The sequence below is a fragment of the Ictidomys tridecemlineatus genome, chromosome 1, assembly GCF_052094955.1.
Source record: "Ictidomys tridecemlineatus isolate mIctTri1 chromosome 1, mIctTri1.hap1, whole genome shotgun sequence".
Classification (NCBI taxonomy): Eukaryota; Metazoa; Chordata; class Mammalia; order Rodentia; family Sciuridae; genus Ictidomys; species Ictidomys tridecemlineatus.
The window spans coordinates 32,078,559-32,106,039 of record NC_135477.1 but is presented as its reverse complement, the minus strand read 5'-3'; the positions used below and the strand labels follow the sequence as shown (position 1 = coordinate 32,106,039).

Sequence of the window (27,481 nt, the reverse complement as noted above, 5' to 3'; positions counted from 1 at the left end):
TGTCACTAGGGGAAAAGGAACTGGGTCGGCTTTGTGTTTCGGGTAGGAGAAGTTGGAGCTCTGTGGAAAGCAAATCTTTCTATCGCCCGGAGGCTGTACATGCATTCACACCTGGTCTCTGTATTCAGGTCTGGCCAACCTGCTAGTGCTCTATTTGCGCTTGCCTCTTCCAGAAAAACATAACCTGGGCCCCATTTTCTCTCTTTCTTTTTTAATATTTATACTATAAGGATTTGGATGGGCCGGGGGTCAGGATAGGCCTACAGATTGTGGTTGTGAAAAAGAAGGGAAATCATTTTGCAGAGTTCTTTATTTGCGTGGAGTCTAAGACCATTCAAGTAGTTTGGGAATTCTTGAAAGTAGAAGTGGTTGTATTTCATAATGTTTAGTCTTTTGTTTCAGTGGCCTTTACTAAAATACAGTTGGTTTGGTGTTTAGAATTAGATACCAACCTGTTACACCAAATTACTATAGTTCTGTATCTAGGAAGGCCCTTTTTTCTGCTTCTCCTAAGTGAGCCTCTTTTTTCCCCCTACTGTGTGACCATAATTGATATTTCTTATTCCTCTTTTATTGTCTCATTTCCCCTTCTTGTTTAAATTTACAAATAAAACATAAAGTTTCTTAAATCAAGGGTGGGAAATCCTACTATTGCGTTACTTATAGAACAAAATATATGGTAATGAACTCTGTAGTTGCAAAAATATATTTAAAGTTTGTAGAGGCAATTCTAAAATGTTTCAATGTGAGTTAAATTTATGTATTTGTGACACATTGTGCCCTTCGGTGTTCATATTTTGATGTCAGGTGTCAGGCAGTTTTAGACCAGGAAAAGACCCTGGAGATCACCAGTTCAGCCAGAGTGCCCTGTGTGCTTCCTTTGTGCCAAGCATTAAGAACAGATATGATTTGCACAATGGTCTCTGAGGTGAAGGTGGAGTGCAGGGTAGTGAGGATTAAGTTGGAAAACAGATACTTGTATCTGCATTGTAATTTATGAATAGCAACAAGGAAATTATATTAGATAGAAGCTTTCATCTTAGCAGTAGACAGAATATTTGTCAAATTAAAATTTTCCTTCAAATTGTCTAATAGGACTTTTATTAATTTAGCTTGATGACATTTAATGACTATAGTATTTATACTATGTACTGGATTTAAAGTCAGAAACTTGGGTACCCTAAAGTTAATTTCTTTAAAATTTTTTCTTAATTGAGATGTAAGTGTCAAGACTCCAGAAGTCATTGCTTCCTTTATATGATTTTCTGGGGAAAGAACAGAGTCAGAGGCACAATTTTTGTTTTAGTATTTAGCTAAAACCTTAACTGGATTGTAAACACATTAGAGGCAAGGACTGTGAAGTTTTTTTAGTCTGAATCTACAAATCTAACACTGTATAAACCCCACTCAGGTAAGGTTGAATTGGCAACATTCATGGATTCCTTTTGTTATTCTCTAGTGAGTGTAATTTGGAACAAAACCTCCATCTTCAGGTAAAATAATCAGAAATAACTTTCTTCCTGTGTGTAGTTGTCATTCTCAACTCTGAAGCTCCTGATGAGGGCTTTTCTTGGGATTGGCGTGTCCTAGAATGAATTCTTCTTGGGTGCAGCTTCTACTCCTGATTGAAGTTTCAGATGAGGAAGCTCACTACCTAAAGAAGCTCAGTTAGCTAGTTGTGGACTGGGATAATAAGTTGGCTCTTGATTCTCTTTCCCCATTACAATCAGTTACCACCTCTGTTAATTTTATGACTCTTTTTCTCTCCCACCTATTTATCCTTTCTGCCGCCCTTCTCTTTCTTTTCTCACTTCATTTTCCTTTAAATGTGTTTGTCTATAACAAACACATTTTTAAAATAGCTTCATGTTTCTTTTAAATAAAAGGTGGAGCATTTTATGGCAATTCATTACTACAAAGTATTGTATTCAGTTAAGACACATAATTGATAGGAGCTTCATTGAGTAGGAATTATGTAGGAGATACAGGAATTTGTTTAGGATGGGACTGCTCTCATTTTGGAGGGCCTCAGTGGTCATTTCCTGCTTCCTTTCCTTCCTGATAAAGAGAGCTCTATTTCAGTCCCTGTTGAGAGCTTGCTTCAGCTTCACATGGGTACCTCTCTGTGTTTATAATGACTTTGTTGTGGGAGCCCTAGCAGTAACCTTTCCTCAGACCCTTGACCCTGTCCTTTATTTCAAAATTGAAATTCTAGATGGGTACTACTACTTCCATGTTCACCAGATCAACAGTGAGGAGTAAGAACTTTTTTGAAATCTCTTGAATTTGTAGTCTAGCCTTTATTCCTCAAGGATCCCTTTATTTCTCTTTCTTAAAATTTAAGTAGCTTTAGGCTGGGTACAGTGTTGCGTGCTTGCAATAGCAGCAATTTCCGGAAACTAAGGCAGAACGATTGAGATTAGCCTTGACAACTTTGTGAGAGCCTGTCTCAAAATAAAAATTTTGAAAAAGGACTGGGGGTGTGGCTCAGCGGTAAAGCATGCCTAGATTCAATCCCTAGTATCAGTGGAAAAAAACGAACAAAAACCCAGCTTTATACCATTTTTATTGATCCTCCAAGCAAATTTGTGTCTTTTTTATTTGGTGGTGGTAGGCTATACTGAGAATTGAACCCAGGGCTTCCCCAAAAGGTTAGGTAAGCACTCTACCACTGAGATATATCTCCAGCCCCTTTATTTTATTTGAAACAGGGTCTGGCTAAGGTACTGAGACTGGCCTTGAAATTGCAAGCCTCCTTCCTCAGGCTCCTAAGTAACTGAGATTACAGGCAAGTGACACTATGCCTGGCTAAATTCATATCTTGTTTTCAAACATGCTTTGAAATAGAATGGCTTATTTTTGCACACACAGTAGTAGACCTCAAATATTTACTGGCTAAATATTACAAATGTGAACTGAGTTAAAGAGCATGCTTAAAAATACAGGATGTTTTTTAATCTGTTAAAATGAGAGGGTTGCCAGAGATAGAACTTATCCCCTTCGACTCTAAATTCTATGTTGAAAACATTTTTCCTAAACATTTAACTCTACCTCAGGGTAATCATGATAAACATCAGTAATCTTTGTTTAGTTTCTCCTATGTAGATTACCAGATTCAATTAACTAGAATTAAGACTTACCTTCTAGACCATGAGTTACTTCTTGAATGTTGCAAGTGTTCCATATTGGAACAATAGTTTCTAGCATTTGATATACTGGGATATTACTTGAAAGGACATTAAAGAAATTAAATTCACTAATCCACAACCTACACATAGTTAGATTCAGGAGGCCTGCTTTTGGCAGGTGAATTTGTATTTTCTTTTTTTAGAAAGTTGTTCCCAATTGATTTGAGCTATCAGGTAGGTTTTTGTGACTTGAGGATTTAGATACCTTAATTTTAGGTGGCATCTTCAAATTATAGGATGGTAGAGTGGTTAAAAATGCTGGTTCTGGAGTTAGATTGCCTGGATTTGAATTAATTTACCAGCTGTGTAATTCTAGCCTTCTTTGGACCTTAGGCAACCTTTCATAAAAGGTTGTTATAGGATTGTCATGAGGGTTAAAGAGTAATATTCTAAGTGCTTTGTATTTATTGTGAGAATTCAAATGTTATAATTCAGACTATAGCAAGAGTACCATAATCTTTTCCCCAACTCTATCACTGAAATCCACTGATTTAAGAAAGAGACTAGAATGAATGAATTTTTTTTTTAACTATCTGAGGAAACATTTCACAACTTGTGTAGTAGACTTTAAAGCAAATTTTTTACATGGGATTGGTTGGGTGTTAATCTGGATTATCATGTAGTGATATAAAATTTCCAGAAGTTATGAAGCTTTGACTAAAAAGCAAAATTGAGAAGGAACTGAAAGAAAGGAATGTTGAGAAAGACTACAATATTTATATTTTTATTATTTTAAGGGACTTTGTAGACAGGCAAAGCCAATTTTTCAGTTTAAGTTCATGAAATGTTTAACTTGGCTTACTCACACATTTTGTACTTACTATGTTGTGGTGGGAAGTTTTTGGGAAAGAGTGGAAACATTTGGAGATTTTGAGGCAATACATCTGTTATGCATCTCTAAATGTATTCAAAAAGGGAAAGCAAGTCCTTTTTGAGGCTGCTTATTTCATCCTGAAAACTGTTAGCTATACCAAGAGTCGTCCTCAAATAGTTCTGGTTGATAGGTGCTTTTACCACACTACAGGGATTCTTAAACTTTAGTTTTTAAAATTACTTGGAAGGAGGTAGAGTTATTAAGAATGCAGGATGCAAATTCCCTGAGGCCTCACTTTTGATTTAGTAGATCCTTAGTGGAGTCCACCAGCAATCTACTTTTTTTTTTTTTTAATTACTGGGAATTGAACCCAGTAATGCTTGATCACCAAGCTGCATCTCCAGTCTTTTATATTTTGAGATAGGGTCTCACTAAGTTTCTGAGGCTGATCTCAAACTTTGGATCCCTCCACTATACCTGGAAGGAATCCACATTTTTTTCCCCCTTTGGTACTAGGGATTGAACCCAGGCACGCCTTATCATTGAGCTATATCCCTAGCCCTTTTAATTTTTCATTTTGAGACAGGATCTCCCTAAGTTGCTTGGGGCTTTGCTTAATTGCTGAGGCTGGCTTTGAACTTATGATTCTCCAACCTTAGCCTCTGGAGTCACTAGAATTACAGGTATGCCTCACCACACCCAGCATGAAATCCATATTTTTTTAAAAGCCTCTTACACCCATGATTCTGTTGCAGTTAGTTCCTGGACTGTAGTCATTGAAATACTGGCCTGTTAATGAAGATTTCTTCAGATAATTGCTAAAAGAAGGTATAATACACATTTATAGCTTACTTTGCTTTATTGATTTAAAATCGGATCATATTTAGGTCCTGTATAATTGATGAATGTAAACAGAGGTACAATAGACCAGATAAATCCAAATATAGCAATATTTTTCGAGCCTTTACTAGATTGATAATTGATGTCTACCTAATAAAATCTTAACTTCCTTTTTATTAATGGAAGGATTTTTTTTCTTTTTATGCTGTTTAGACCACCGTGCTTGCCTGTTTTGTGAAAAGTTTTAACGTGCAAATTCTTCTTTCCAGGTCCCTTCAGTGTGGCAGTATAACTCTCTACCTTTATTACAGCTTACAAAAAAGTTTAGGGATGGGGACATAGCTCAGCTGGTAGAGTGCTTGCTTGCCCCCCACACACAAAGCCCTGGGTTCAATCCCCAGCACTAGAAAAGGAAAAAAAGAAAAGAAAAAAAAAGGTTAGTTTTCCTTCTTTGTGCTATTAGTTGTAATTCTTTTCCATGCCTTTAAGAAGTCTTTCACATTGCACATGACTTACTCTCCTTCAAAATTTGCTGCTTCAGCCTTTCTTGAACTTCTTATTTCTGTGGCTAAAAGAAAAGAGGGAAACCCATGTGACTGTCTGGGTTTTCAGCAGGCTCTTTCCTGCAATTAAGAGAAGTTTATGTTAGAAAACCAAGCTAGCTAGTTTGAGAGTGATCTTGATAATGTGTTTAACTTACCTTTAAATTTGGGTTTTCAGTTTCTTTTTAATTTGAATTTTATGCTGGATATACTTTTTGTGTGTTAAAAAATATTTCTGTCTGCTTGTCTCTAACCCCGCATGGATTAAAATATTTAAATTTGGAAATGAACATGATATTTTAAAAATAAAATTATGTGCTATTTTCTCATATTTTTAAAATAGGGTTATATATATTACCCATCATACATTGGGCATTATTTAGAATTTCCATATCTGGTTTTCATCTAGATTGTTGGTAACCATTTAGTCAAGTAGGAAAAATACTTTTTTTTTGAAAAGCAAGACAAGGAATATATAATAAGGTAGTAAGAAGATGGTAAAGGGGGTGGGGATGTGGCTCAAGTGGTAGCATGCTCGCCTGGCATGCACGGGGCATTGGGTTCGATCCTCAGCACCACATAAAAATAAAATAAAGATGTTGTGTCCACCAAAAATTAAAAAGTAAATATTAAAAAATTCTCTCTTTGGAAAAAAAAAAGAAGATGATAAAGAAACTTTGAAGGATTGAAATAAGATGCTGTTTACATTGAGTTTGAAGAGGGTTGCATAACAATAATTGCTCCAGAGAATGAATGTTAGGTAGAAATTAATACTTTGGCTTGTGAGCTTCAGAGTGTTAGTACAGATTATATCTTTCAAATTTTTCTACTCTGGGAGCTGGGGTTGTGGCTCAGCCATAGAGTGCTCACCTAGCATGTGCGAGGCCCTGGGTTCAATCCTCAACACCATATAAAAGTAATAAATAAATAAAGTATTTTAAAAATTTATTTCTATGCTGCCTACCTCAATGCCTTTAGGGATATTTCTTTTTTAATTTTAAAAAAAATTTAGTTGTAAATGGACATAATGCCTTTATTTTATTTATTTATTTTTATGTGGTGCTGAGGATTGAACCCAGTGCCTCACACATGTGCTAGGCAAGTGCTGTACCACTGAGCCACAACCCCAGCTCCTTTATGGATTTGTCTAACCACTTCTTTTAAGGTATTTTTCAAGCCTCTTTTTCTCTTTAAAAAAATTTTTTTTTGTAGTTGTAGATGGACAGAATGCCTTTATTTTATTTGTTTATTTGTATGTGGTGCTGAGGATCAAACCCAGTGCCTCATGCATGCTAGGGAAGTGCTCTGCCACGAGCTACAGCCCCAGCCCCAGCCCCAGCCTCTTCCTTTTAATGTTCCCATAATTTCATAGCTTTTTTCAGAGGCCATCTTTTTTTTTTAAAGAGAGGAGAGAGAGAGAAATATAGAGAGAGAATTTTTAATATTTATTTTTTACTTCTTGGCGGACACAACATCTTTGTTGGTATGTGGTGCTGAGGATCGAACCCGGGCCGCACACATGCCAGGTGAGCGCGCTACCGCTTGAGCCACATCCCCAGCCCCAGAGGCCATCTTATGCAACTGGAATATTTTGAATAATGGGTTGTCTATATGTAGAGCTTAATTTAGTCTCTAAAAAGTTTAGGTTGGTAGTAGTATAGATGCAGGTGTTTAAAAGTATATGTATCAAAAGTTAAGATAACTAAAACATATAGTTGTGCACAGTGTATACTTACTGGAGTTCTAGTGCTAAAATAAAAGGAAAATTTCTCATATAAGTACCATGGTAAATCTAGCAAATAGAATTCACATTATTCCTACTTATCAGGAAAAAAATTCATTACCAGAAAGAAGATATACTACATAGAAATATAAGTTGTTGTTGTTGTTTTCCCTTGGTACCAGGGATTGAACCCAAGGATGCTTAACCACTGAACCACATTTTCAAGCTTCTTTTCTTATTTTATTTAGAGATAGAGTCTTGCTGAGTTTGTTTATGGTCTCGGTAAGTTGCTGAGGCTGGCTTTGAACTTGAAGTCCTCCTGCCTTAGTCTCCTAAGCTTCTGGGAATACTGGTGTGTACCAATGCACCTGGCAGAAATGTAAGTTATTGAAGTATTTATTTATTTTTCAATACTGGGGATTGAACCCAGGATCACTCTACCACTGAGCTATATCCCTAACCTGAGGGTATTAATTGTTCTTTATGTTCAAGCACAGTGTATCTCTAATTTTTATGGTCCTAGTTGGCTCTTTAAAAGAGTCAAAAAGAACAAGTTATGTCTTTTACATGATCATCTTTCTGAAATCTAAAGATTGCTGCTGAACCTTTTCTTTGTTTTTGGACCCTCCCAGCTATGCATATGCAGTCCTTATCAGCTAGTTTACAATTTTCTTTCTATTCATTCAACAAATGTTGTTGAGCCTTATTCTGTATACTAGACAATAAGGAAATTAGATAAAATGAAACATTAAAAAGAAGAAGATGGGAATGGTGGTGTATACCTGTAATCCCAGTAGTTTGAGGGGCTGAGGCAGAAGGATTGGAAGTTTGAGGCCAGCTTCAGCAACTTTATGAGACCCTAAGCAACTTAGTGAGACCTTGTCTCAAAATAAAAAAAAAAAATGGACTGGAGGGCTGGGGTTGTAGCTAAGTGGTAGAGGGCTTGCCTAATATGTGTGAGGCACTGGGTTCAATGCTCAACACTACTTAAAAAAATAAATAAATAATATTAAAAGTTATTTTTTAAAAATGGTCTGGATGGGCTGGGGATGTGGCTCAAGTGGTAGCGCGCTCGCCTGGCATGCGTGCGACCCAGGTTCGATCCCCACCACCACATACCAACAAAGATGTTGTGTCCACCGAGAACTAAAAAATAAATATTAAAAAAAATTTCTCTGTCTCTCTCTCTCTCTCTCTCTCTCTCTCTCTCTCTCTCTCTGTCTCTCTGTCTCTCTCTCTCTCTCTCTCTCTCTCCTCTCTCACTCTCTCTTAAAAAATTAAAAAAAAAATGGTCTGGAATGTGGCTCAATGTTTAAGTGCCTCTGAGTTCAATCCGTGGTACAAAACAAAAGTGTGTGTGTGTGGGGGGGGGGTTTCTATATAAAATCAGTACTTACAATATTACCTGATTAGTGTTATAAAAGAGAGTACAAGGATGCATCAACACCCAGATGTAGTGATTAACTTTGAGACTGGGAGTTCTGAAACTCTTCACAGTAGATCATATTTGAGGAGGGTTTGGGTTGGAAGGGGCTGACAGAAGGATAGGCACAAAACAACATATACAGGATTGTATGTGAAATAGCACAACACTTTTTGGTACAGCAGATTCACATCAGCATAATTGATCTTAGGGAATGGAAGTAATGTCAAAAACTGAGCAAAAGGTTAAAGCTAAATTTTAAATGGCAGAACTAAATAAATTTGATTTATTCAGTGGGGGTGGCAATCTATGGGACTTAAAAAAAGGAAAGACAGAATTGAGTTATGGAACGGTGACTCTTGTAGCAGTGATTTGGTAGTTGAGAAACTGGGCCCTGGAGACAGTATGGAGACAGTAGTTAATGGGTGCTTGTCAGTCTTCCTGTTAAAATGGTATATCCACATAGTTGATATAAATAACATCAAATGAAAATTTCAATCTCTGTCAAAAAGGGTGACAAATAAATTGAGGGATTTATACATTTAATCAATAGCCTTTTCCTGAAGTATTAATGAAAGTAAACTTAAAAACATGACTTTTCAGGAAAGTGAGATGATATGAAAATGGATATTCCTGTGAAAGATCATGCTTATATTTTGTAAGGAATTCCATAAATGGGGAAGAGTCAGAATAGTTGCTAGACTAGGTGTTTTGCTGTTATGATCAGAAAGGCAACAGTTTCAGGGAAAACTGTGAAGATGCCAGGCATAGTGGTACATGCCTGTAATCCCAGGCCGAGACAGGAGGATCATGAGTTCAAAGCCAGCCTCAGCAATTTAGCAAGGCCCTAAGTAACTTACTGAGGACCCTGTCTCTAAATAAAATATAAAAAATGGCTGTGGATATGGCTCAGTGATGAAGCACACTTGGGTTCAATCCCTTGTACCAAAAAAGAAAACCCTGAAAGTGCAAAGTTACTGCAAAATCAAGTCTTTTCATCCTGTGTACAAGCTCTATGTTGCTTCATAAAAGTGGATTGTGATAGTATTCACAATAGCCATTTTTTGAGGACTGAATGAGATAAAGACAAAGTATGATGTTTCCATAATTACATGTATATATGTAAGTTTCTTCCACTTATTTAATTTTTTTGGGGGGGGGCAATGCAGGTGATCATACCTGCTAGACAAGCGCTCTACCATTGAACTACAGCTCTACTGTTGAACTACACCCAAAGCCCCTGTTTGTTTTTCTTTTCTTTTCATGAGATGGGGTCTTGCTGTGTTGCACAGCAAACTCCTGGGCTGGGGTAATCCATCTGCCACAGCCTCCCTGGGACTACAGGTGTGTGCCACTGTGCCTAACTGCCTCCCTACTTGCTACTTCTGTGTTATAATTTCCAAAATATGTTTAGTATCTGTCTTAGGGAGATGTTTCTGTAAGAAAAAGAGTAAAGTAAGATAGGACTGTTGGAGGGGAGTCAGAGCTGAAACATAATAGGAAGCCTGATAAGCACATTTAGTTGTATATTAACTACAGTAAGTGCTCTAATATCCCAGGTATCTGAGGCAAACAGTTATAATGTTTTAAAACTTGAGATTTGTATAAACAGGATAGGCTGATTTTACCTCTGGTACTGTTTTGAAAGGTTAAATTAAGCCATAGTCTTGGGGTTCACTGCCCTTAAATTGGGTCATCTTTAGTAGATCTAGCTATTGTCATTTGAGTAAAGCCTAAAACTTTTTATTTAGGGTGTGTTTGCAAACACCCTGAATTTAAAGATCTAACATACATAGATTGTGGTAAAAATAGTTGAGGCAGCTATATATCTTTTAGCAAAATAATAACACAGCAGTTCTAATTGGCAGTGTTATCATATGTGTTGAATTTTGTTTAATAAATATTGCCTTAATGCTATTGCTAGTTTTAAAGTAAATATTTCCTTTAGTTTACCTAGTTAGCCATTACAGATTACTCTCAATTTCAGTAGAACTATATGTGTCTAGCTTTTTCTTGAACTATTTAATTCTATGGTATTTTATTCATAGCCTACATTTTAAATTTGTTCACATATGTGTGTGTGTGTGCATGTATATATAAATTAATTAAGATGCATTAAATATACATATATTTTTTGGTATTGGGAATGGAACCCAGGGCCTCATACATGCTAGGCAAGCACTTTACCACTGAGCTACACCCCAGCCCTTATTATTTTTTATTTGTGATAGACTTTTACTAATTTTCCCAAGCTGGCCTTAAACTTGCAATCCTCCTGCCTCAACCTCTGAGTAGCTGGGATTATATGTGCCCACCAGGAGCAGTTTGTTTTTGTATTTTGTTTGAAAAGCCATAACCAGTGAGAATTAGTTTTCTCTCTTATATATTTAATACAAACCAACAAGAAATAAAAAAGTGAATCTCCTCAAAATAGTTTTTATTTTATAAAAATGAGTCATTTACATATGGCTTTTGGTTTGACATAGTTCTAAAAGATGTATAAGTTAAGTTTGTTAATTATATTGGCCTTCATGTTTTAAAAACTGTTAATTGGAAATTTAGTGTTTGAAACCTGTTAATTTTTTTATTGTGATAAAATACAGTTGCTATGGACTGAATTTTTGTATCCCCCCCCTCCAAATTCATGTGTTGAAACCCAAATCTTCAAGGTAATGGTATTTGGAAGTGAGACTTTTGGGAGGTAATTAGGTTTAGATGAGACCATGAGGATAGGAATATAATGAAATTAGTATCTTCATAAGAAGAGACCCCGGAGAGCTTGCTTCAACCTCTCCCTTCACAATGTGAGGATTCAGCAGAAAAGCAACTGTCTGCAAACCAGAAGAAAGTCATCACCAGACACCACCAACTCTTGTTGCACCTTGATCTTGGACTTTCCACACTCCAGAAGTGTAATAAGTAAATGTCTTTTGTGTAAGTGCCTCATCTATGATATTTTGTTGTAGCATTGAGAGTTAACCATATAACATGCATTTTAACATAAAATTTACCATTAGTGACATTTAATGCATTCAGTATTGTTGTACACCATCACTACTACCTAGTTCTTCATGTTTCAAAATCCCAAATGGAAATTCTGTACTCACTAAGCAGTACATCCATTCCCCTCATCTCCCATACCCTCCTCCTTCCCAGCATCCACTAATCTGTTATCTTTCCCTATGAATTTGGCCTATTCTGGATATTTCATATAAATGGAATCATACATTTATGGCCTTTAATGTTGATATCTTTCACTTACTGTATTTTAAAGCTTCACCCATATTGTAGCATCAGTACAGCATTATTTTTTATTGCTGAATAATAGTTCATTGTCTGGATATACCACATTTATCCATTCATGGGCTGTTGGATTGTTTCTACCTTTTGGTGGTTATAAATAGTGCTGTTAGGAACAAGTTTTGTTTGAATGCTGTTTTTTTAAAAATTTTTGGGCATTATGCTCAAGAGTGAAATTGTTAGGTCATGGTAGATTTATGTTTAACTCATTAAGGAACTGCCAAACTGTTTTTCATAGCAGCTGCCTATTTTATATTCCCACTGGCAATGAATGAGAATTCCAGTTTCTACCATTGTCACCAACTTGTGATTTTCTTTATTATTTAAAAAATTATAGTCCTAATGAGTGTGGAGTGTTATTTCATTGTGATTTGATTTGAATTTCCTTAATGACTGATGTTGAGCGTCTTTTCATTTGCTTGTTGACCATTTGCATATCTCCTTTGAAGAAATGTCTGTTCAAATCCTTTGCCCATTATTTATTGGTCTGTTTGTATTTTTTCATTTTACGTTATATGAATTCTGGGTGCTAAACCCTTATCAGTTAGATAATTTGTAAATATCTTCTATGGCTTATCTTTATACTTTCTTGATAGTTTCATTAGATAAACAACAACAGTAGAAAGAAACCTATTTTTGTATATGTATTTGCTACTGGAGATCAAACCCAGGGCTTCACACATGCTAGGCAAGTGTTCTACCATTGAACTACATCTTCAATGCCTTTAAAAAATTTTTATTTTGAGATAGGCTTAAGTTGCCTTGAATTTGCAATTCTCCTGCCTCAGCCTCCCAAGTAGCTGGGATCGCAGGCGCATGTCACCATACCTGGAAGAAAGAAACTTTTCATGTTTTTTATTTATTGTGGTACTGGGTATTGAACCCAGGGACATTCTACCACTGAGCTATATCTTCAAGCTGCCCCACCCCTTATGTTTTTATTTTTTAAAATTTGAGACAGGATCTCGCTAAATTACTGAAACTGGCCTGAAACTTGGGATCCTCCTACTTCAGCCTCCAAAGTAGCTGGGATTTTGGCATGTACCACCACACCCAGCTGAAGAAAACTTTTAAATTTGGCATGAATACAGTTCTAAGGAAACGAAATGTTCTATTCTTTCCTGCTCATACTTTGTATTTTTTCCAGTTGGAATGAGTTGTCTGTCATTCACCTCCTTTCTCTAATCTCTGTTTAAATCCTCCCTGTTCATTCAGCAAGTATGTTTGAGCACCAGCTATATTCTGTGAAAGAAGGAGCTAGAATCAGTTGTTCTGGTGAAGCCGGTGGTGAGCATGTTGTAGACATAAATTGAAACACTGTGGTGTGATGTTTTAAGCTTTTTTTTAAAGTGGAGGATACCCCTTCAGTGACCAGAAGAGATGACAAGATGGAAATAAAGATTTTATTAATTACAGGCCTTGAGGATATGTGGTATGCCCAAAGGCCATAGTGAAGCTGGTCAGCACCAGAAAGGGAGTCTCCCTATGGGCCAAAACCTTTATTACTTATCCATACATGTTTCCTGTGGAGATTAAAATCGATGGGTTTAAAGTAAGCAGGTGCGAGTTCCAGAGATCAGTGTCACATGACTTCCAAGCAGACATGGAGGTTAGCATTATCAGATAGGTTGTATCTAGCTGTATTATTGGAAGGTTGTCACTAGAAGATATAAGGTAGATATCTAGATTGATCACATTGAGGAACTAGGGGAAAGCACAGAACTGTGAACTATGTCAAGGACGACTGAGCCCTACTTCTGTTTTGAGAAAGTTAAACATATTCAAAATGGATGCCAAGGTGACGACATAAAATTGCAAGAATTCACTACATGGTATAAACAAGATTTATTCCTCTGGCACTGAATCTGATTTATAAGTCTATCTTAAGGATCATTTCGGTATTTTATAGATGTTAGGGGAGGGTATGATTTCAAAGAGATAACATGAGGAAGTTTTTTGGGGACTGATTGAAACTGCTTTGTATCTCAGTTGAGATGATAGTTATACAATTCTATACATGTGGTAAAACTTGTCAAACTATACACCAGAGGAAAAGCAGTCTGTTTTATTGTGTCAATTTAAAAAAATATTAAGTGAGGGCCAGGCATTATGAATATTATACAAATTCTGTTCTTATTATGTTTATAATTTGAAAATAGCATTCAGATCAGTATAGAAGTAAGATAGAAAGTATTGAAAGAAAACAATTCATAGAAATGGCTCAGAGGAGAAAAGTTCATTAATATAATGGCTTACCAGACTGTGCACTCTTCCATTAGTGCACTTTTCAATAAGACACTGAGTTTGAGGACAAAGGTGATTTTTTTTGGTAAGACCCCACCAAATTCTGAGTTTTGTTAATGTGTGGAAGCATAGCAGTGGGGATAAAATGGTGAAAACAGAGCTTACACTTAAATGTATCCATTACGTCATAGGGCTTACATTTTAATATAGAGAACAGCAGTTACATAAATTTCCAAAATTGTTTTGGCTATTCTATTTGCTTTGCTTTCCTATTTCAATTTTAGAATCAGCTTTTCTCTGTATAAAATAATTCTTGTTAATAAGTTGGAGAGCTTTCACATCTATCTTACGTTGAATCTTTTAGTCCTTTAACATAGAATACCTGTACATTTATTTGGGTCTCTTGATTTTCTTCATTGGTGTTATGAAATTTTTAGTATATATGTCTTTCCATATTTAGTTATAATTATATCTCAATATTTAATGTTTTTAGAGCTATTGTAAAAGATACATTTTTTAAAATATCAAGTTTCAATTATTCATTGCTAATACAGAAATAGTATTGATTTTTGTATGGTTATCTTTTATCATGTAACCCTGCTAAGCTTATTTATTAGTTCTAGGAGCTTTTTGTGTAGAGTCTGTGAGGTGACTGTGGTTAGTCATGGTTCTACAAATGTGGAAAAGATTTTTTATTTTTTCTTTCCAACTTAAAGGCTTTTTACTTAACTTCTTATCTTATTGCACTGTCTACGACTCTCACTATGATTTTTGACTGGGAATGTCAGAACAGACATTATTACCTTGTTTTTCCAGTCTAAGTATGATGTTATCAATATGGTAGTGTTTTGTTTTTGTATATGTCCTTGAGTAAGCTAAGGAACCTCCATTCTTTTCCTAGTTTTGGGCACATGCCTGTAATCCTAGCAATGTGGGAGGCTGAGACAGGAGATCATAAATTTGAGGCCAGCCTTGGAAATTTAGCAAGATCCTATCTCGAAATAAAAAATAAAAGGGCCTGGGGGTGTAGCTAAGTGATAAAGTGCCCCTGGATTCAATATCCAGAAACATTCTCCCACCCCCTGCAAAAAAAAAAAGGATTTATGATGCCATCAAATTACTTTGAAGCATCACTGGATATGGTTATGTGGTTCTTCATCAGACTGTTAATATGATTGGATACTTCAAATGACTTTTTCAAGTATTAAATGAGCTTTGTATTACCTGGACAATCCTTATTTGGTTTTCTTGTTTTTCCTTTTATGTATTGTGAGATTTGATTTGATTTTTGCTTAATAGAAATTTAACAGCTTTGTTGAGACATAATTTATATACCATACAACTTACCTATTTAAAGTGTTTATTTGATGTTTTAGCACATTCATGGAGTTGTGCAGCTAACACAACAGTCAATTTTAGAACATTTCTGTCATAGTAAAAAGAAACCTTATACTCATTATAATGATTAAGTACATGTGAAGTTATTTTGCTTTCCTTGTAAACAGAAATATTAGCATAGATTCTGTTGTATTTATTTATTTTTTAAGGAAGCGAATTTTTATTATAGTTTTAATTTGTATTTATCTGATTTTTTTCTGTATTTTTATTGGTGCATTATAGTTGTACATAATGGTGGGATTTGCTACATAGTCATACGTGCACACTTAAGGAAGTAAATCTTTTTTTTGCATTACAATTCTTAATACACACATATACCACAATTTATCATATCTCTGTACACAAGGTATGTTGACACCAAATTCAAATCTTTATACATGTATTTTGTATATTTTTTAGATGTTGATGGACCTTTATTTTATTTATTTATTTATATGCAGTGCTAAGAATTGAACCCAGTGCCTCACACATGCTAGGCAAGCACTCTACCACTGAGCCACAACCCCAGCCCTATTCTGTTGTATTTATATAATATCTTACATCCTGGTGATTGGGATATTTTCTCCATATTCTCCTGATATGTTCTTGTGGTTGCTTGTGTGCCTGTCCTAAAAATTCTTTCTTCCCCTTTTCTTCTCCTGGTGGTTTCTGCCTTCCTTTTGAATGTCTTCAGTCCTGAGATTGGGCTTAAATCAATATAGATTCTCTTCATGAAGCAATCTATCTATACATGGCATAATAAGTATGTAGCACAAAAGCAATTGTGTTTTTTATAGCTAACTCTTTTGCCTTTGATTTTATTCTGTTTTTTTCTCTCGTGCCACAAAAGAAGTAAAGATCTTTATTAGTAAGTATTGCCTGAAACTTCTTACCTTTCTTTTTTTTTATTGAATATAGAGGCATTTAACCACTGAGCCATATCCCCAGCCGTCCCCCTCCTTTTTAAAAAAAAATATATATATTTTTTAGTTGTCAATGGACGTTTATTTTATTTATTTATATGTGGTGCTGAGAATAGAACCCAGTGCCTCACACATGCTTAGCAAGCGCTCTATCACTGAGTCACAGCCCCATTTCTTCCCCAGCCCTTTTAAAAATTTTTTTATTTTGTGATGGTCTCACTAAATTGCTGCAGCTGGCTTTGCAGTCCTCCTTCCTTAGCCTCCTAGCCATTGGGATTACAGGCATGCACCACTATAACCAGCTAGCCCTTTTTGCTGATGTGAACACACTCAAATGTTATTCTGGAGGAAGAAGAAAATAATTTTTGAACTGTTTAAATGTAGGCATTTTAGCAATGTATAGGATGGAAGAGGTTAGAGACAATAAAACTCTCTTGATTGTTGTATGGAGAATAGGAACAAGAGGAATATGATTAGAAAGGAGAAACTGCAAGAAACCTGTCTCAAACACTTAATTAGTGGTGTGACATTGGCAAGTGACTTTATGGGTTCATCAGTCTTTCTTGGGAGTGGCAAGGTAGTGCATTGAATATGAAGAGAATTCGATGAAATCTATAGGCTTCAGCCCAAGAAAAATGTTTTTATGTACATTGTTTACTTCAAATTGTGCATACAGTTTGAGGAAGCTTATCAACTGCCTCTCTAGTTCATTCATGTAAGTTCATTAACTCGTTTTTTAATATTTATTTTTTACACATAGGTGGACACAATGTCTTTATTTTACTTTATTTATTGCTGAGGATCGAACCCAGTGCCTCATGCATGCTAGGTGAGCGCTCTACCTCTGAGCTACAACCCCAGCCCCTCATTAACTTTTTTTTTTTTAAGATTGATGTGATTTTTTTATACCTTTATTTAATTTAATTATTTATTTGTTTTTCATGTGGTGCTGAGGATTGAACCAGCGCCTTGCACATGGTAGGTGAGCGCCACAGCCCCAGCCCCCCTCATTAACTCTTGATGAAGAACCTTTGACATGGATAAGGTCTTTGGTCTAAAATACTATAAAAATTATGATCTTTACTTTCAGCCTTATAACTTCTGTTTTTTGACAGAGTAGGTAATATTTAATTCTCTCCTTTTTTAAAAATAGTTCTTATCTCTAAAAATAGCCAGGATAGCTAAGTAGGGCCTATTAAGTAAAAAATTCTTATTCTTTTTAATTCTTATGATTTTAATAGTGACAAAGTCAAGATTCAGAAATAGCATGAAAAAGAAAATTCTTGGAATTAAAAAAGTCCTTTTTCTAGAAAAAATATTATGTGTGTAAGTAAGCTCAAAATCTTTTTCAAATGAAAAATGATTGAGGTTTGGAAAGAATGTAAGTAATATTTGTGCTAGATTTTTAGCCAAAATACCAAGGGTAGTGAACACAGTGAATTTTAAAAAACTGTACTTACACTTCTTTAATTATGTAGTCGACTGTAGCATCCCATGGCCACTTGTTAAATGTTTTCTTTTTGGCTTTCAGTTCTTTGGGGAAATTTAAACAAACATTCAGAAAGTTGATGAGTTTTCAGTGGTCCAATTCCCTCTGAATCAGTTTGGAGATCAAGTTATAATTTCTAATTTTAAAAACTGATTTAATCTTTTATCGAAGTTGTCTGCTTCTTTGTTTCCTATCCCTTTTTAAATGTAGAACTCTACTGAAGTGCTGACTAGAATTCCTGTAATTACTAAAACTTTAAAGGTCATATAGATGTAAAAGCTAAGCAACTCTTTGTTTATTTTGGCTAGAATTGATATTATTGGCAGTAAGAAGATTCAGGGTTAGGTATTTATAGTTTTCTATAATGTCAAATTTCTCAGTTTGAGAAATTATGAAATTTACATTGCTTCGTCTCATTGAGTTTGCCAATTCCTAGAGGCCCAAGCACTGAAGATTTTGTTAATTTAAGAAGTCATGAAGCCAGGCATATCATGCACACTTGTAATCCCAGTGACTTGAGAGGCTGAAGCAGGAGTGTTTCAAGTTCTAGGCCAGCTTCAGCAACTTAGTGAGACCATCTCCAAATAAGAATTAAAAAGGACTGGGAATGTAGCTCTGTTGGTTAAATGCTCCTGGGTTCAACCCTGAGTACCAAAAAACAATAACAACTCAACAAAATGAAAACACACAAGAAATCATGAGCAGAAAACTTGCATGATATAAATAAGTTTTGCCCCTCTTCGGCCAGCTTTGTCCTTTAATACGGTGTGGTAGGCAAGAGTTTTGAATCTTATATGCAACCCTTTTTTAAAGGGTGGCAAAAGAAGTGAAGAAATGTTTGAAAATTGTAAACAGACACAGATATGCCAAGCAAACACTAGCAAGTATTAACAAGCTAGAGACATTTTATCCAACCACCCAGGGGGAAGGCAAGGAATAGTTGCATTACTGGATCTTTTGTTTTCCTTTTTCTCATTCTCACACTAATGTTTTTTTTTTTTTTTTTTTGGTCTTGTTTTTGGTTGGTTTTCTTTCTTTCTTTCTTTCTTTCCCTTTTACAGAAACAAGAAGCTGGTATTGTTCTGTAGCTGGTACAACTGATTTTCTTAATTTCTTTTTGCTAAAAATATTGGAAATTAGTGGAGAGAATGGAAGATGATACGTTTGTGTGTGGATATGGACATGGTGTGTGTGTGTGTGTGTGTGTGTGTGTGTGTGTGTGTGTGTGGAGTAGAGGATGAATTTGAAGGGGGAAAGATGGATTAACACTACCATTCCCTATTCTCTTTATGTATTGACAAGATGTATTCCAGGGTGAAAAAAAAGAAAATGTGATGGTATGTACCTTTAGTCCCAGCTACTTGGAGCTGAGACAAGAAAATGGCTTGAGCTCAGGAATTTAAGGCTAGCCTGGGTGACATAGTAAGATCGCTGTCTCTAAAAATCGAAAAGGGAAAAGAAAATCATTAGAAAACACATAGTTGTTTTTAATATCTCTAGCATATCTAAAGCAATAAGGTACTTTTAGATTTATAAAAACTTTATGGGAATGAGGCTCAGTGGTAGGTAGTTCTCTTGCCTGGCATGTGTGAGAACCTGGGTTCAATCCTCAGTACCATAATGAAATAAACAAAGTAAATAGGGGTAGAGATATAGAGTACCACTAGGTTCAGCCTTCTGTACAAAAGTAATGAAATTTATTAAAAAAAACAAAACAAACACTTGATCATTGGGGTTTAAGGAAGACTAATAAATAACACTGTATTACCCCCATCTGAATTTGTAATCAGTTGAGAAAAAGACAGGAAAATATATGGGACCTCAAAACATCAGCTCTAGTACAGATAACATGGATCAAAAGACATTGCTTCCACATGTGGCTGCAGTATGCCTTCTGATATTTAACCTGAATTGAATTTACCTAGCCAGTCACTAGAACAGCAGGCCTTTCCTATGGGAATGGAGGGCATTCCCCTTAGTAAGAGAAATCCTCTCTGTTGTTAAGCAATAGTGTCTGCCACCAAAATTCAACACCTCAGGTGGAGACGAATAAGGGTGGGGGAGAAGCTTAGAGTGTCCCTCTCTGCTTCTCCTGAAACATAAAAACTGCACTGTAAGTGGGACCTCTTCCCTCCATCACTGCCATATAAATTGTATTCTTACTGTCAGATTCTATTTCTGGAATCCTGAAAGAGTTATTCTTTCTCTTGGTATGCACATTTAAACACATTTGGTTTTTTTTGCTGAGATGTCTTTAGTGTTGATTTAAATTTGAAGAAATTTAAATATCTTGGAGGATAGAAGAAAGGAAAAAAGGTGGGGGCATGTCTGTGTGTGTATGTGTCTCCAGTTTGAAAATGCGATAAGAGGTAAACCAGTCTCATACATTTATTTGCATTGAGATCTCAATTTTCTAGTCTCCTAACTGAGAATTAAGGGACAAGGGATGGAGCATAAGAAAAACAAGAGTCTGACACAGTGTTGGCTTATTAATGTGCCTTTTCATTATGTTTCCTCTAAAGATTTAGTAAGGTGGTGATGCTATTTTATCAATTTGTAACAATATTTTAAAAATTCCTTTTTATTGCCTATGTATGCCATTTAGCTATAGTATGTTATAAACAGTTTTGTCATAGGGGATAAACTGAAAATCCAATTCAGAGTTTCTTAGTGGCATAAGAAATTAATGTAGAACAATATCTGATGGCCTTTCTTAGCAATTGGATACTTGTGGGCTTATACTTCTTTTATGGAGTTTCACTGCAGAGTAGTTTTGTATTTAAGAATATACCATAACTAAACTTTTCCATTTCTTTGTCAATAGATTTTCAGATCAAGAAAGTTTTTTTGTTCTTTTGAGCAATGTTTCCTTGAATATTCTTATATATGCTTTAGTACACATTTCTAAGACTTTCTCTAGGGTAATAGCTGGATGTTAGGGCATGCAGCTGTTCAACTTTATGGTCTAGAAACAAATGTTATCACACCAATGTAAAATTCCTAGCAGTGTTCTCCCTCTAAACGTACTATTACCAGATTTCTTAGTACTATATATACATATGAACTGTTATTCTGGTTTTAGTTTATGAGCTCTGTTATTACTTATGAGGCTTTTGATAGATCTCTCTGTTTGCCATTTGTTTTCTCTCTTTGCACAATACCTGTTAATAGCTTTTATTTATTTTATTCTATTAGCCTGTCTTTTATGAAAATAATTAGTTGGAGTCCTTTTAATTTTTCTCTATATATAGGTTAAATATCCTTTATTTGAAATGTGTGGGGGATAGAGTTGTTTCAGATTTAGGAGTTTTTTTGGATTTTGAAGTATTTACATAGACTTTACCAGAAGAGCATTCCTAGTCCAAAAATCTGAACTGCTCTAAAACTCAAAGCTTTTTGTGTATCATGGAAGTATTGAAAAGGTTTTAGATTTGAGAGCATTTCAAATTTTTAAATTTTAAATTAGTTGGGCTCAGTTTGTGCTAATCTTTTGTCATTTATATGTGTTAGAATTTTTTCTTCAAATTTATATCTTTTTATTGTATCTATTAGACTCTTATTTGAACAGAAGTCCTTAATCAGGTTTTTAAAAGATGAGTGCTTTGGGGTCTTGTTTTCAGATTCTTCACTTCTGTGAGATTTTAAGAAAAATTCTGTTTATTTTTAAAACTTTTTGAAGTTTACCTTTCATTTGTAAGTATTTGATACACTGAGAATTGACTCTTATGTGTGGTGTATGGTATGTATCCAATTTCATTTTCCCTTATATGGATAGCCAGAGGTCCCAGAAGATCATTTATTAAATGATTTATCCTTTCCTCATTGATCTGCATTGCCACCATTGAATAGAAATGCAGAGGTGTATAATAGTGAACATAACAAAAGACCACCTTTGGGCATTGTCTATTCTCTTTGATTGTTACTTCTAATAGACTTGTATAGTATAGCTTTATTTAGGTATAATTTATATAGCATAATATGCACCCATTTAAATGTATAATTCAGTGATTATTAATAAAGTTATAGAGTTGTACAGACATCACAACAATCTAGTTTTAGAATATTTCCATCTCCATAAGAGATCCCTTATGCCCATGTAGTCAGGACCCATTTCTATCCTGAGTCTGGAGTAACTGTTGATCTAGTTTCTGTCTCTGAAGATTTTCCTTTCTTGAATATTTTTTTATAAATAAACGTAGCAATATGTGAATTTATATATCTGGCTTCTGTCACTTAGCATAACTTTTTGTTGTTGATGGTGGTGCTGCAAGGGCCTCAGGCATGCTAGGCAAGTGTTATATCACTGAGCCACATCCCCAGTCCACCTAGCATAATGTTCTTGAGTTTATCCATATTGTAACATGTATCAGTTGTTTTGTTCCTTTGTTGCTGAATAGTATTCCATTGCATGGATATACTGTATCATTTGTGTGTGTGCTTGAATGTCCAAGAACTTAAGGTTGAACCTGGGGCCTTATACATGCTAGGCAAATCTTTCAACATCAGTTTTTCTCTTGGGTAGACACCTAGACAGGGAATTGCTGTGTTTTATGTTTGTCTGGTTTTGTTGTTGTTGTTGTTGTTGTTGTTTGGTACTGAGGATTGAACTCAGGTGCTTAACTACTGAGCCATATTCTCATCCCTTTTTTAAAAAATATTTATTTACAGACAGGGTCTGCTAAATTGCTGAGGCTTGCTTTGAACTCTCAATCCTCATGCCCCAACCTCCCAAGCCACTGGGATTTCAGGCATGAGCACCCAGCATGTTTTATGAACTTAAGAAACTACTAAATTGTTTTCCAAAATGGCTGCATCATTTAACATTCCCACTAGCAGTGTATGAGGGTTCTAATTTCTCCACACTTATTACTGTATTTTTTTTTATTATTATAGCTCTTTTTTTTAAAATTTGTAGTTCTTCAGAGTGTGAAGAAGTATTTCATTGTGGTTTTGATTGGCATTTCACTAATAGTATTGTGCATCTTTTCATGTAATTTATTAGTTTTAATATATTTTTGTTTGGTAAAATGTCTATATCAGATTTTTCGCTTTTTAAAAATAGCTCTTTTGGGGGGGGGCATAGTGGCGCTTGCCTGTAATCCCAGCAGTTGAGGAGGCTGAGGCAGGAGGATCATGAGTTCAAAGCCAATCTAAGCAATTTAGTGAGACCCTGTCTCTAAATAAAATACAAAATAGGGGTGGGGGTGCAATCCCTGGTCCCCGCCCCCCCCAATAGCTCTTTTATGAAGCTGTAAGAGTTCTTTATATTGTTGAGTTGGAAGTATTTACTTATTTTTGTGATACAAGTATTTTCTCTCAATATTTGGCTTATCTTTGAATTTCTTATCATATTTTATAAATTGTGGTAGCTGGGTGTGGTGGCATACACCTGTAATCCCAACTACTTAGGAAACTGAGGCAGGAGGACTGTCTGAGCCCAAGAATTGGAGATCAGTTTGAGCAACACAGCTAGACCCTGTTTCAAAATGATGAGAATTTAAAAAAAAGGAAAATATGGTATTGTGGTAAAATAAGTACAGCATAAAACTTGGCTAGTTTAGTCATTCTGAAATATACAGTTTTGCAATTCAATGACATTAAGTAATTCACAATGTTGTACACCATCACCATTATTTACTTGCAGAATTCTATCATCACACAGGGAAACTCTTTACTCATTAAGCACTAACTTCTTATTCTTTTTTCCAGCTCCTGGTGACATATATTATACTTCCTGTTTGTATAAATTGCCTATTCTAGATATTTCACATAAATAGAGTTACAAAATACTAATTCCTTTCTATATGGCTCATTTGACTTAGTACAGTGTTTTTGTTACTGTTGTTTTCGGTTTTTGGTTTTGGTACTGGGGATTGAACGCAGGGTCGCTTTACCACAGAGCTATATCCTCGCCCTTTTTATTTTTTATTTTGAGACAAAGTTTTGCTAAATTTCAAAGGCTTGTCTAGAACTTGTGATCCTCCTGCTCAGCCTCCCAAGTCAGTGGGATTATAGGTGTGCCATCACACCCAGCAGCAGTGTTTTTAAGGTTCACCCATATTGGTATATATCAGAACTTTGTTCCTTTTTGTAGTTGAATAATGAGCCATTGTATGTTTTATTAATTCTCTATGGCTACCATAGCAAAATACTAAAGACTGGGTGGCTTAAAAAACAGAAATTTATTTTCTCATAGTTTTGGAAGTTAGAGGTCTAAAATCAAGGTGTTGTTGGTATTATCCTCCCAAAGTCTCTCTCCTTGGCTTGCTGTGTCCTCACATGACTTTTTCTCCATGTATATGTCCCTGATATCTCTCCTCTTACAAGAACATGAGAAGTATTGGCATAGGGCACACCAATGTGATCTCATTTAACTCAATTACTTCTTTAAAATCCCTGTACCAAATACAGTCACAGTCTAACAGTCTAGTCATTAGAACGTCAACATAGGAATTTTGAGGGAATACAATTCATTCCATATGTATCTATTCCACTCTTAGCTTTGTCTATTATTCTGTTGATGGATGCTCGAGTTGTTTCTGTGTCCTTCAGGATTCTAATTTCTCCCTGTCTTCACAATTATTTGTGTGTGTGAGTGTGTGTGTTTTATTTTTTTTTATTTATTTTTTTAATTTTAATATTTATTTTAGTTTAGTTTTCGGCGGACACAACATCTTTGTTGGTATGTGGTGCTGAGGATCGAACCCGGGTCGCACGCATGCCAGGCGAGCGTGCTACTGCTTGAGCCACATCCCCAGCCCAGAGTGTGTGTGTTTTAAATAACAGCCATTCTAGTCATTGTGAAGTAGTATCTAATTGTGTTTTTGATTTGTATTTTCTTAATGACAAGTGAAGTTATGTTTAATGACTATTTGTAGCTCATCTTTGAAGAAATGTGGTATTCAGATTTTTTCCCCATTTTTAACTGGGTTGTTTTCTTACTTTTTATTTATTTTTATTGAGTTATAGGTACTCTTTAGTGCCTGGATACTGCAGTCATATCAGATATGGTTTGTAAGTATTTTTTCTTATTGTATAGATTGTCTCTTTGTTCTCTTGAAATTGTCCTTTGAGTCCAAAAACTTGTTTGGCTCCTTTTTATAATTTCTACGTCTTTTATTAAAGTTCTCATTTGATTCATATGTTGTTTTCTCTCAATTTCCTTTAGTTCTTCACCCATGCTTTCCGTTAGCTCCTAGAGAACACTTTTTAAAATTTAACATCTCTGGATAGTAATTTCATTGTCTATACTTTCTTAGAGATGATTTTTGTCCTGCAAGTGATTTATGATTCTTGTTTCTTTGTATGTTTTGTAATTTTTTTTAAAATTGATATTGGACATTCTGGGTAGTATAATGTGTAAGTCATTTTTCCCATTCCTCAGTGATTGCAGATTTGCTTGTGGAGGGCTGGATCCATCTGTGACTTTTCCAAACTGTTTTTGCAAAGTGTGTGATCCTTGTTCTATGTGGCCAAAAATTTCCATTTGAATCCTCCCTTATACTTTAAATCATCTCTGGGTTAGTAATGACACCAAATACAATGTAAATGCTGTGGAAATAGTACATGTTCCATACAATGTTTTTCAGATGTTTTGAATCCATGGTTGATTGAATCTGAGGGCCAATTACACTTGATTCTGGTGACAGAGTCTTAGAAGGAGGTTGACTTGGGGTCTTAGGTGAGAAGAGGAAAAATTGGCTCCTTTTCATTGGTGATAAAAGAAGCTTAAGTTTTGTGGAGAAATGGGCTTTCAAAAACATTGGAAAGCAGAGCAGAGATATTCAAGGACAAACAGGCACCGATTTCTACTTCTCCTTGAGACAATAGCCTTATTAATGCCAAATTTGCTTTGAAATCCAGGAAAAAGGCACTATTGTTGATCAATCCTCTCGATATAGAAGTATCCTGATTCCTTTAGTGTCTTTACTAATGAAATACTGTAGTAAATTGAAATAATACTTCAGTACATTTTTTCTCAAATGCATGTGACATACTTATTCTAAAAAACAAACAAACAAATATTCTATTATTTCTGTGATCCAATATTGGCTTGACAAAGATTTCCTTAAATATCTGTTCCAAAAAATGGGCCAAAAAGGGATCTAACTCTCTTGGTGTTTTAATAAGTACCAATAGTGAAAGCTGATGCTGTGGAAAGGACTGAAACTGATATGTCTATGCCAGTCCCTTTGGGCACTTCCAGACCAGTCAAAATACACAACCCCGGGCACTGGGGTTATGGCTCAGCAGTAGAGCATTTGCTTAGCACCTGCAAGGCCCTGGGTTCGAGCCTCAGCACCACATAAAAATAAATAAATAAAATAAAGATATTCTGTCTAACTACAACTAAACACACACACACACACAAACACAAATACACACACAGATTTTTGCATATCATTACCCCACTGTCACTCGGTACTAGTTAGCTACTCCAGGAACATGGATTATCCCCATTGCCTCAAGAGATGGGAGTCTGAGGAAGGGGGGAAAGATGTTGGCTTGTACGTGCCTTTCACTTAGGAAAGATCAAGAGCTCTTCCCTTAACCAGGCATGCCCCTAGTTGTAAAAAGTATCTGATCAGGTTCTAGAGTTCTGAAGTAGTTGATTCCAGTTACTTTTTTAAAAAAAATTTTTTTAGATGTTGGTGGACCTTTATTTTATTTATTTCTTTATATGTGGTGCTGAGAATTGAACCTAGTGCCTCACATGTGCTAGGCAAGTGCTCTACCATTGAGCCACAACTCCAGCCCTTCCAGTTATTCTTTCTAGCTCAATTACTGTTCTGATATTTAGCCTCAGTGATATCTTTTAAAATGCAAATGTTTTTACTTTAAGCTAACTTCATAAATTTTTCTTTAATGGATCATGTTTTTGTTGGCATATCTAATAATTCTTTACATAAACCATGGCAACACAGATTTTTTCCTGTGTTTTTTTTTAAGGGAGAGAGAGAGTCTGAGAGAGAGAGAGAGAGAGAGAGAGAGAGAGAGAGAGAGAGAGAGAGAGAGAGAATTTTTAATATTTATTTTTTAGTTTTTGGTGGACACAACATCTTTGTTGGTATGTGGTGCTGAGGATCGAACCTGGGCCGCACGCATGCCAGGCAAGCGCGCTACCGCTTGAGCCACATCCCCAGCCCTTTCCTGTGTTTTTTAATGTGAATGGATGGGAGGCCTTCTAGGCAAGCAAGTCATGTGAGGACTTGTAGAGGAAGTGTGGTTTGGTGAGACTATTGAAGGATAGGACATAGACTATGTGGGGCCTGTGGAGGGAATTGGCATATTGATGCCCATAGAAAGCCTTTGGTAGAGTCAGTTTTCATGTCAAGAGGGTGGTAAGAAAACCAACCCCAGACTGCATGCTTGCTGAGGGCTTATACTGTCTCAACCTGAGGCTGAGCAGAATTCCATTGAATGTTCTCATACCCATACCACTGACCCTCTGCAGCAGCTGTAAACTACAGGAGAGGCATAAGGTGCCCCATGGTTAGAAAGCCAAATAGTTTCATGTTTCTTTCTTTTTTTTTTAATTTTAATATTTATTTTTTAGTTTTTTCAGCAGACACAACATCTTCGTTTGTATGTGGTGCTGAGGATCGAACCCGGGCCACA

The 27,481-nt window shown here is 35.6% G+C and overlaps 1 protein-coding gene across 2 annotated transcripts in view; it reads left to right on the top strand.

Annotated features, from left to right (window-relative positions):
- Tbc1d12 (TBC1 domain family member 12) overlaps nucleotides 1-27,481 on the top strand; it is an 81,056-nt gene that overhangs the window by 1,258 nt on the left and 52,317 nt on the right. The gene's annotated exons all lie outside the window — the stretch shown is intronic.